General features: G+C 37.2%; 1 pseudogene; it reads right to left on the bottom strand.

Moving 5' to 3' along the window:
- Positions 1-10,261: 10,261 nt before the first annotated feature.
- LOC105294502 overlaps positions 10,262-11,567 on the bottom strand; it is a 7,987-nt pseudogene continuing 6,681 nt past the window's right edge.

The following is an 11,567-nucleotide window of genomic DNA, read 5'->3' as shown; positions in this document are numbered from 1 at the left end:
GTGCCGGTGGGGAAAACTAGGAAAACATGTCTCATCAGAGATTCATGCCACCTGTTGAAGGCCCTAGCCTCCAACACAAGACAACTCGGTCTAAGAAATTGGTGCCTAATCTGTGTGCCATGTGCATGAAGGAAGGCCATTGGAAAGGGGAATGTCCTTCTCATCCCCAAAATAGAGATGATGGGTCAGCATCATGGTCCCCTCAATTAAAAACTGCTGATGGCCCAGACAGATGAAGACTTACAGGGCCCAGGGGCTCTTTGTTTGGCTCCTGAAAAAAATCCAAATAACCTCTGAGGAGCCCTGGGTGACACTGGACATAGAGGGTAAAGCTGTCGACTTTTAGTCAACACAGGAGGCACACACTCAGTTTTGAACACCAAACCAGGCAAACATACCAATAGAAAATGTAACATGATAGGAGTATCAGGGAACTGAGAAAGCAAACAGTTTATTGAATCTATTTGTTGTAAATTGGATTGCAAAAAGGAACTAACTTATTCATTTTTATACATCCCAGGATGTCCTCTACCTCTACTAGGGAGGGGTTTGCTATGTAAACTAGAAGTGACCATCTATCTGGATGAAAATATAATGAGAGTAAATGTCCCTTTTGAAAAAGGGTAAAATCGGTCATGCTCCTAGCTAATAGGGGACAAAAAGATACCTCAGTAAGTAAGACAGTTGAATTATTGGGGGTAAATCCTAATGTATGAAATCAAGGGACAATAGGACAGGCCAGCCTGATAATTGTCCAATTAAAGCCAGGACACAGCTGTCCTCACAAAGAACACTATCCCCTGCACCAAGAGGCCTTAAAAGGAATAGCCCTGATAATACAAGAGCTCGTCAATCAGGGGCCCATAAGGCCTTGCCAATCAGTCTATAACACTCTCATCCTCCCGATAAAGAAACCTAATAGAGAATATTGGATGGTACAGGATTTAAGAGCAATAAATGAGGCCACTATAGACATCTACCTGGTGGTCCCCAATCCTTACACCCTACTAGCTACCCTACCACCATCCAACAGAACTTGGTACTCTGTCCTAGATCTGAAAGACACCTTCTTTTGTATTCCAAAGAGATCTTTGCCTTTGAATGGCAAGACCATGAAACTCAACAAAAACAGTTCTGCTGGATGGTCTTGCCCCAAGGGCTTAAAAACTCCCCTACCCTGAAGAAGCTCTGCCCAAATATTTAAGCAAAGTACATTTGGAGGAAGGTATACTCCTTCAACATGTAGATGACATACTGATTGCTAGCCCTTCTAAGGAATTATCAGACAGGAATACCACAACCCCCCTAAACCACTTGACTGATATGGGATACTAAGTTTCAAAGAAAAATGTTCAGATATTCCTAGACCAAAGGTACTTACTTGGGATTTATCATAACTGAGGGACAGAGAAGCTCGCCTTAGGAGAGGAAGGAGGCTATCTGCAGCCTCATTTTTCCTGCACAAGAAGGGAACCTGGAGGGCTCTTGTGGATGGCTGGATTCTGCTGTATTTGGATCATTAATTTTGGATTAAGAGCCAAGCCTCTCTATGAAGGCCTAAAAAGGAAGGATGATGAACCATTTGAATGGAACTCAGAATGTGAAAGGGCTTTTGAGAACTTGAGGAACAACTGCTTCAAGCCCAAGCCTGCCTTTCCTCGATTTAGCAAAGCCTTTTGATCTCTATAAACATGAAAGACAGGAAATAGCACTTGGGGTCTCGACTCAGAGCTCAGACCTCTGAGCCAGATAATTGCTTATTTTTGTAAACAATCACATCAGGTGGCCAAAGGATGACCTCTTTGCCTTAGAGTGGTTGCTGCCATAGTCACTCTCTTAAAAAAGGCAGAAAAATTAACTTTTGAACATCCTGAAACCATATGGACCCCACACAAGGTTCAAGCCCTATTAAACTCCACAGGGACAGAATGGTTGTTGCCTGGGAGATCAACCCAGGCCATGCTCCTATACAACCTGGTTGTCAACATAAAAACATGCCATACTTTAAACTCGGCCATTCTACTCCCAATCGAGGTGGGGAATTTGAACTATAACTGTGTAGAAACAGTAGATAACAACATACTCCAGCTAGCCAGACCTGGCAAGTGAACCCTGCCCAAACGAGGAGAAAGTAGTTTCATGAAGGATGGTAAAAGACTAGCAATTGTCACCCTAAATAAAACCATAAAAAAGGCCCTTCTCCCTAGTTCCTCCACTCAAAAAGCTGAGTTAATAGCCCTCACTAGGGCCCTAGAATTGGGAAAAGGAAAAATTCTGAACATCCATAGTGACTACCTGTATGCTTTCTCCATTCTACATGCCCACGGGCCACCTGGAACAAGAAAGGCATGTTAACTGCAGAAAACAAAAAGGTTAAATATGGCCCTACCATACTCAAGCTCTTACAAGCTGTTCAGCTGCCCAAAAAGATTGCTGTCATCCACTGTAAGGGACACCTAAAGCAAGATGCTGAAATAGTAAAGGGAAATAATAAGGCAGATATGGCAGATATGGCAGCCAAAAGAGCTGCTCAAAACCAAGTTATCCAGCAATTGCCCTTTTTACCTGGAAAGCCTAACCCACAAAATTATTCCCCAATATACACATAGGAGGAACTTGATAAGACAGAAAGATGGGGCTTTAAATGAGATCCTATCAATTGTGAGTGGCTAACCAACCAAAATAGGCAATATTTCTTTCCTAAAACTACAGCTCTACATGCCATCAGGGAGGCCCATCAAAGAACCCACTATGGAAGGGAAGCCTTATACAATTGGGTAATAAACACCTTGGCACCTCCAGGTGTAAGAGCCCTAATTGACCAGGTAATATAAGTTTGCCTCAACTGCAATGCCAATCCCCCCAACACTCTGCCTCTCCTGATCTCCCGGATGAAGCACAATCCAATGAGGAGAACATAGCCTGGGGAGGACTGACAAGTGGACTTCACTGTCATGCCTAGAGCACCAGGCAATTTTAGATACCTCTTAGCACATGTTGGGTAGAAGACTTCCCCACCAGGACCAAGACATCAACAGAGCGATAAAGGCCCTATTGAAGAAAATAATTTCTAGGTTCTGGCTCCCAAAATCTATACAGAGTAACAATGGGCCAGCATTTATCTCTCAGATTACAAAAGGTGTTACCAAAACTTTAAGAGTCCAATGGGTATTACACTGTGCTCGGAGACCTCAATCGTCAGGAAAAGTGGAAAGGACTAATTAGACCCTTAAGAGAATGTTATCCATATTATGCCAGGAAAACAAGAGAATCGGGTAAGGCTCCTTCTAGTAGCCATACTGCATATATGCCTAGCTCCAAAAGAAAAGTTAAAATTAAGCACCTTCGAGTTAATGTATGAAAGGCTAATAATGCCTCATATACAGAAACAGGGACCACTCAACCCCCATGAACTAGAGCAAGTTCAGTATGCCCTCCAAATAGGGGAAACCATGAGGCCTTTATTGCCTATGGATATGGGTACTTCTGGCTCCCACAGATTTAAGCCTTCATCCTTTCCAACTGGAAGACTAAGTATATCTCGAGACATGGAAAACTGGGAGTCCTCAGGACCAGCTTACACCAAAATGGGAGGGACCCTACCTAGTAGTTTTAACTACTCATTCTGCTCTAAAGTTACAGGGTCTCATGCCATGGATACATACATAACACTTGGATAAAACAAGCTACTGGACCAGAATTGATGGATATTCCACAAGACCCTAAGCCCCCATAACACTTCCATGAGCCAGTGACTGATCTGAAGCTACTGTTTCGTAGGACACCACATATGATAAGTAATGAATTATAAGTCTGCTCTGATCTTGGGCTTTTGCCTTCTAATAGGGGCTCTTGTAATTTGTATTCCTTCCCTCACATGTGCTCTTCTGCGAACGCCTGTACCTACTTGCTTTAACTTCACTTATTCCTCCAACTAATTTTGTGCAAGTCCTATATCGAGTTATGACTATGCTCCCAACAGCACTCTCCCTTTTGGCAATTCCTCGCCAGTACTCTCCTGGCAAACCAATGTCCTGGATATTCAGAAAAGATGAAATTTTCCTGACTGTTGGATCTGTCACCAACAACCCAAACTAAACAGGGAAACTCTCACATACCTAATGGGGACCCTTTTACCAGAAGAGGAAATAACCAATTTCATACCCACCAGGCAGATCCCAAAATAGATAACCTGCTTGTATCCATACAAGAGGAACCTGTTCAATAGAACATGTTCAAAGGTACTTCTAAGCAACAAATTTGTCCTGGTATACCAATTCAGACCCTGACTTTAATAACCTGGCCAGAGATTTCGCCTGCCATCCCTACTAGATAACAGACTGCATGGAATGCACAAACTGCTAAGCACTAGCAGCCAGTAAAACAGGACTCGGTGATTACTACAAAGTAAGCACTTAAATGAGTTGTGATTTTGAGAATTGGGAAAGACTGGCTAAACAGGCAGCCTGGCACTGCAGGAAACATTTGGAGTTGAAGAATAGCATCTTTTAATTATGGAAAGAGGGGAAGGGAAAGATATTCTTAGTTCTTTTCTTGTGTGTCTTAACAGTGTCTTCTTTAAGAATTTTAATGTAGACTTGCCAAATGAGAGTCAATGTATGACGAAATAAATATTTTGAAATCCCACTATTAATTTCACAAAAATTCTAAGCATTTTTAGGTGAAAAATCTCACATCTTCATAAGTAGACTATAGTTTATACTTTATAGTTTTTCTCCTGTTATATACCATGATTTTGTCAGCATCTGAATATTCCTATATTTCTGTCCTTTTTCTTTTATTAATATATAAAGTAATATTGACTTAAATACTTCTCTTAGGTATGGTGAGAACAGAAGAGTTTATTCAATTATTTTAAGTGACATTTGGTTTTCTTATATTTCTTTTAGTTACGCCAGACTATGTTATGGCCTTTGCTGAACTCTTTGCCTCTAAATTACTAAATTACCAATGATTCAAGCAATGTTTGGAAAAGACTTGACTAAAGCTTCAAAACACTGGATTAAGAGGGTTACAAAGCAGGGTAACACTTTATAACACTTTAAAACTAAATAGTAGACATCCCTGTTCTTTATGAGCCTTAAAAGTCTCCCAACACCGAAAAGGTAGAATATGACTGACCTAATATTTGAACCCTGGTGTCTATTACTCTATAGTACCAAAGTACTGGACTTTGGTACTATAAATAGACATATAAATAGACTATAAATAGACATAATCACATATGATAATATGGACTTTATTTTGGGGGGAATGCATTATCCCTTTCCAATAGTTTTAAAGCATGGATATTCTCTCCAAAACTTATGTTGGCATTATTTTTGGTACAGATTTATCTTAAGTGAGTTTTATACCATTGAAATCTGGCAATACAGAGCTTGAACTATTCTCATTATGCCTTTGTATTCTGTTTCCAATTTAGCATAGTAACATTAACATTGCAAATAATCTCTAAGGAAAACTACACATTTTATTTAGTCATTTATTCCACACTTATTTATTGACTATTACATCTATAGCACTGTATTTGTTTGCATTCAAGGTACATAACAATAAATTAAGGCCTCTGCTTTCTAGTGGCTGACAACTTTGGTGTTGGGAAACAGAAGAGAAGCATTTAATACTAAGAAAAAAGTCCTAAAGTGCTGTAATTGCTATGTAAACAAAATTCTGTCAGAGACATAGATGGGAAAATGATTACAAGTCTTATAATTGAATAGTACCCTGTAGATTGCTTGGCGCTGTCATATACATTGGTTTGTTTAATCTAAACAATAATCCAATGAGGTAGTAAATGCAAATATTATTTTTAACACTTAACAAGGATGGAAAGTGTTCAAAGTAGCAAGCTCCAGTTTATATTTGATATCTAAATTTAAACAAGGAGAATGCTAATCTTATTTCAATTTAAAATAGTGAATAATAAAATACATTAACCTTTGCTAGGGGAATACTTACAAATAATAATTATAAAAAAATATCCAAAGCAACCATTCTATCCAGAAAGTGTCAGACAACACCAGGTGCCATAACAACTGCTTTGTCTAATTTTAAAGAGAAGAAAAAGATAAACATGGAATATCCAGAACAATTATTAGAAAACAATCTATTCTCAATAGGTTCAACATGTGCCTGCCTGCAAGCGAAGAGCTAGATCAGATAATCTCCCAAGATTCCATTATCCCTTCTTCCCTGGTACCAAAGTCAAGCTCTCTAAGTATATGAGGCATCAGGTATGTAACTTTTTTGAGCCCCCTGGGTGCCAGTGAAGCATTATATATACCTCGCAGGAGCTAATGGTCCTCTCTAAGCATCCAATTCATTCTCAGGCAGAAACTTGAGTCCACAGATGAATGAACTAGTGTGTATAAAACCTTTTATGTTCATTCTCACTAATGAATTGGCAATATGTAAAAGAAAAAAAAAAAAACAACCTAAAAAGCAACTATACCAAATAATGGAAATGAAGGGACTAAATTGTTTTAACAAAAAGTTTATAATTTTTTTATAGTCTAGAATTTTTAAAAGTGGTGATGAAAAGGAGTGTTTGGAATGAAAAATGGGAGATGACTATTAAAAACTTGCATTTACTTTCAAAGTTATTTTACATGTAATAACTCATTTGAGTGAAAAAAATTATAATCTAACAAAGTAAAGGAAAAGGAGGTTTGGGGGCTGGGTCAAAAGGTGAAGAGACAAAGAAGTACCAATTAGTAATTATGAAACAGTCACAGGGGTTTTGAGTATAGCATAGGGTATGTAATCAGTATTATTGTGATGACTGTGAGCAGTGCCAGATGGGTGCTAGAGTAAACGGGGGATTATTTTATGAATTGTATGAAAACGAAGATAAAAAAAGAAAGAAAGGAAACGTTTTCAATGAACCATATGGAGGTTTCAGAGAAACATCTTAAAAGATAAAAATTAAAGGTTAAAATTCATAAATTTGAGAAAACATTATGGGTAGCATGTAACTTTGAGAAAAAAGTTTAAATACAACTCTTATGAAATGAAATTGACTTTTAAATTGAAAGAGCGTCAAAGAAAATCATAGTGTTTGAAACTTAGACAGCTGGATTTGTTCTCACAGGATATGTGAAGTATGATCACTAGAATATAAGATCAAAAATAAGAATGTTTTTATCTTGATCACAGATACGTGTCAAGTGCCTTGAATTGTGATAATTCACAAAAGGATTTATGATGAGAACTCTAGATCTTTATAAGAAATATTTTGTTATAAGCAATGCACATTAGGAAACATCAGATTCAATTTCAAATGAAAATAAACTAATGAGATTATGTTTTATCCATTTTATCTATTCATAAAAACTATTAAGGAAAAAAGAAGTTAATCACATACAAAGGTTTTAATGCTAATGGTGAGGACTAAAAGTAGATAAAATAATTACTACAAATATTCCAGAAGGAAAGTAGATTATAAAATTTGCCTAATTCCTCCATATGATAATAATAGTGTTCTGACTTCTGAAGAAATAATATCTTAGATGGTATAAAACATATTAAAGTGTAATCTCTAAGGAAAAAATATATATTATTTATACTTGGGCTTCATTAGAAAAAAACTAAAGAAAAGAAAAAAATCTTTTTCCTTATGAAATTTATAGTCTAGTAAGAAGAGAATGGCTTACTAAATTATTTTATTAATAAAAATAATTAGTAAATGATACTTTATGGTTAGAAGATGGTTTGTTCTATTAAAAAAAATGTAGAGCAGAGTAAGAAGGGTGGAGAATCCTGGGGGCAGGCATAGATGTGGTTGATAATTGTAGTATAAAATAGGACAGGTAAGATTGACTCTGTCAAGAAAATAAGATTTAAAAAAGATTGACTTTGTTGAGAAAGTGTGATTTGAGCACTGACTTGAAAGAGATGAAATCTTTTGACAAGTAAATGCCTTCTTAATGATTTTTTTCAGGCAGAAGTTATAGTTAAAACTAAAATCTAATGTAAGGTCATGCCTGGTAGTTTTAGAAAGAAAAAATAAGGCTCTGGCTGGTGTAAAGGAGATAGAAGAGGAATAATTCAGAAAGTTAATAGAAGTCTGTATTAGTCAATTTGGTCTGCCAAAACAAAATACCATAGATTGGCTTAAACAACAGAAAGTTATTTTCTCACATTTTTGGAGGCTGAAAGGATGCTAGTAGAGTTCTGGTAAGGGCTATCTTCCTGGCTTTCAAATTGTTGCCTTCTATCTGTATACTCACATACCAAATAGAAAAAGAGCAAGCTCTCTGATGTCTCTTCTTCTAAGGGCACTAATCCCACCATGAGGGCCCCAGCCTCATGACCTCATCTAAATCTAATTATCTCCCAAAGGCCCTATTTTCAAATATCATCATATTGAGGGTTACAGATTAAATATATGAATTAGGTAGGGAGGTATAATTCAATTCACGGCAGGGTCAGATCTTGTAAGGCACTCAAGGTCATGGAAACATATTAGCTTTTACTCTGAGTGGAATGAAGAATCATTGCTTAGTTTTGGCCCGAAAAGAGGTAAGATATACTTCACATTTTGCAGGATCACTGCAGCATCTATCTTAAGAACTGATTGTAGAGAGTACGTAGAACTTGAGACCAACCTGGTGATTTTTGCAACAACCCAAACTTGACCTGAGAATAGCTTAGACCACAGTTAAGAGATTAAGAAATCTAGATGATAATGAGATTTCCTGATGGATATGGCAAGTAAGAGAAAAAATGATTTTGGATTTTTCTAACTGAGCAACTAAAAGAATGAAGCTATCAACAGAAATTGGGAAGACTTGTAAAGCAGGCTTGGAAAAAATATAGGAATTAAATTTTGGAATCTTTAAAGTTTGAGATGCTTATTGAATATACATTTTTAAGTTGTCAGCTTTTGCCATATTTAAAATCATTGGCCAATGAAATCATCAAGAGGTTATTTTTAAATAGAGAAGAGGACCAAAACTTAACACTAAGCAATCTTGAGAAAAATAAACAGAACCAGAAAAAAATGAGTTTGTTGAAAAATAATGTAATATAGTTCTCTGAAAACCATGTGAAGAATGGCTATCAGTGGTATTAAATATGTCCAACTTGGCGAATATGCTATATAAGATATTTTATTGAGAACTGACAGAATATTTATCAGTGTGAATTGTATTGGTGATCTTGTGAACAGTTTTAGTGCAGAAGTGAATTTTAAAGCCTGGTGGTTTTACCCATAGAAATAATTCACTAAGCATAAAAAATGTTAACTTTATGTAAGATATCAAATATGTTTATAAAAATAAAAAATAAAATTAATTTTCCTAATATATAAGTATTCCATAGGCATTAATGCACTCAAAGAAAAAGTGAAACATAGAGGGTAAAGTTGGCAATTGAAATACAGAGTAATGTTTGAAAAATAATGTGTACTGATTGTAATAAATATATACAGACTTGAGACTAGCTCCACCTTCCAACTAGGAGTCATTAGTTATGGGCTGCATAAAGTAATTTTAGTTTTAATAACTTATACTTTATATTATTAATCATTAATATTATGACTATCAAATTAGGAATAAAAATCTTAAATATTCTGTAGTCACCAAAATTGCCTATATCTACATGCAGAACCCCATATATTTTTGGAACTATGTGCATAGCCCTGGAACAGAACAAATACAAAGTCCATATCTTGGCTCCTGGGCACCCCACCTCCATCACTTCCTGTTGCGCCCTTTGGGAGGCTGTCCATCCTGGGAAATCACAAGTGTCCATACTCCCACAAATCTCTATTACACTTCCTTTAAAGGATAGTTCCTAAATCCTGATTTCTGAAAATTGAAGCTTCTGAAACTTTTTAACTTCATCCTTTCTCAAAAATTCAACATGGCTCATATTCAACAATAGTAGCAACATTTTACTGAGCACCCATTATTGCTCAGCCACGGCCTTTGGTATCTGCTTCACATAGACAACTAAGGCCATCCTCTTAGCACAACCCAACATTACAGCTCATGAAATACAGTGACAGGAAGTACTGAAGGCCCTCAGGATGCCCAGAGAGGGAAATGGAAACTAGATTGAGCAAAGGAGTAGACTGTGACATCTTTAGATAGAAAGTAAGTCTTTTTTTTTTTTTTTACCCTACAAGAAGCCATAATTCTATTAATGAGAATGCAAATTAAAAACTAAGCTGCAGTTACTCTTTTGAAACACCCCCCCCCCCCCCGCAAAAAAAAAAAAATTCCCCATTTTTAGGTGGTTATATTGTTAATTCCATAATATCATTTACAATATCATTGCTGTTGTATTTCAGGGCAAGGACTGCCTTTGCTCTAGACACATTTGCTTGTGACATGACTGGTTCCATGTCCTTAACTTCCACACCTGTTTCATCAGCCTTTTCCTCTTTACTTTCCTCCTCTATGGTTGGAGTTTGTGTGTTTTCTTCAACATTTGAGACTGCTTTACCTTGAACTTTGAATTTCTCAGCAGCTGCTACCTGTGCTTGCTGAGATAAATCCTCTATCTTGGCTCCCCCCAAAGCTGTGTAGGTATCTGAAGCCGGGCTCTTGTAGACACATCTGGTTTTTGATGACAAAGGATATTCATACATTCCCAGATAATGATCTTAATGACCCCCGTAACCTGTCGAAGATCTAGGATGGACATAGCTTTCCTTGTCTTCTTTTCACTCTGGCTATGTTTTGTTTTATTGACTGGCTCTTCATGGACTTCGCTCCTGCTGCCAGCTGGTCTTGTTGTGTGGTTGCTTGTGTGGAATCTGGTTCCTCAAGCTCTGGTACTGATTCATCACTTTCAAATTCTCTTCCAGACCCTGTCACAGCCTGGGGATGTGGCAACTCCCACTCTCTGTAGCAGGGACAGTTTCTGTGGCTTCACTGGGTGTGTTGTGAAGGGAATGGATTCAAGGTAGCAGCGGAAAGAGAGGGAGCCAGAGAGTGACCCACGTCTGTTGCAGAAGAGAAAGCAACTCTTGAGAAGAGCTTCAAATTTAGCAATTAGGAGGAAAATGGAAAATATCCCAGGCAGGGAGAGAAGTACAGGTGATAAGGTTGATGAGAAAGATCAGGTCATATTTTTAAAGCTGCAAGAAATTTGAACTGGGTCTAGTGCAGGGTCCCTATGAGAATGGCAATGGAGAAGTGGGATAAAAGACAGCTAATGAGTTTGAATTTTATTCTAAGTGAAATGTGAGAATTGCTGGAGAAATGTATATAAGATAGAAATGAATCTAATTTCTATTTTTCTCTGTGAACTAGAGACAGATGATTGCCATTCATTATTTAACATAGATCCACTATAAGAGAGAGAGAGAGAAAAAAAAAAACCTAACAAACCTAACCTAACAAACGCTTATGAGAAATTTTGTATGTAAGAGCTTCCTCAGTATCCATGAGATATTCTTTATTATCATTTCATCATTTTGAGCACAAAAACAGAAAGGTAGATAAGCACAAAAAAGATGGGAGTCGAAAGCAGAGCGATCAGGGTTTAAATCTTAACCCCATTTTACAACATTTAATGTTCTAGACATACCAAGAAAA

The sequence above is a fragment of the Pteropus vampyrus genome, unplaced genomic scaffold (assembly GCF_000151845.1).
Source record: "Pteropus vampyrus isolate Shadow unplaced genomic scaffold, Pvam_2.0 Scaffold88, whole genome shotgun sequence".
In the NCBI taxonomy this organism is placed as follows: Eukaryota; Metazoa; Chordata; class Mammalia; order Chiroptera; family Pteropodidae; genus Pteropus; species Pteropus vampyrus.
Note: the sequence above shows the minus strand (reverse complement) of the source record. Positions and strands in the feature narration are given on the sequence as shown.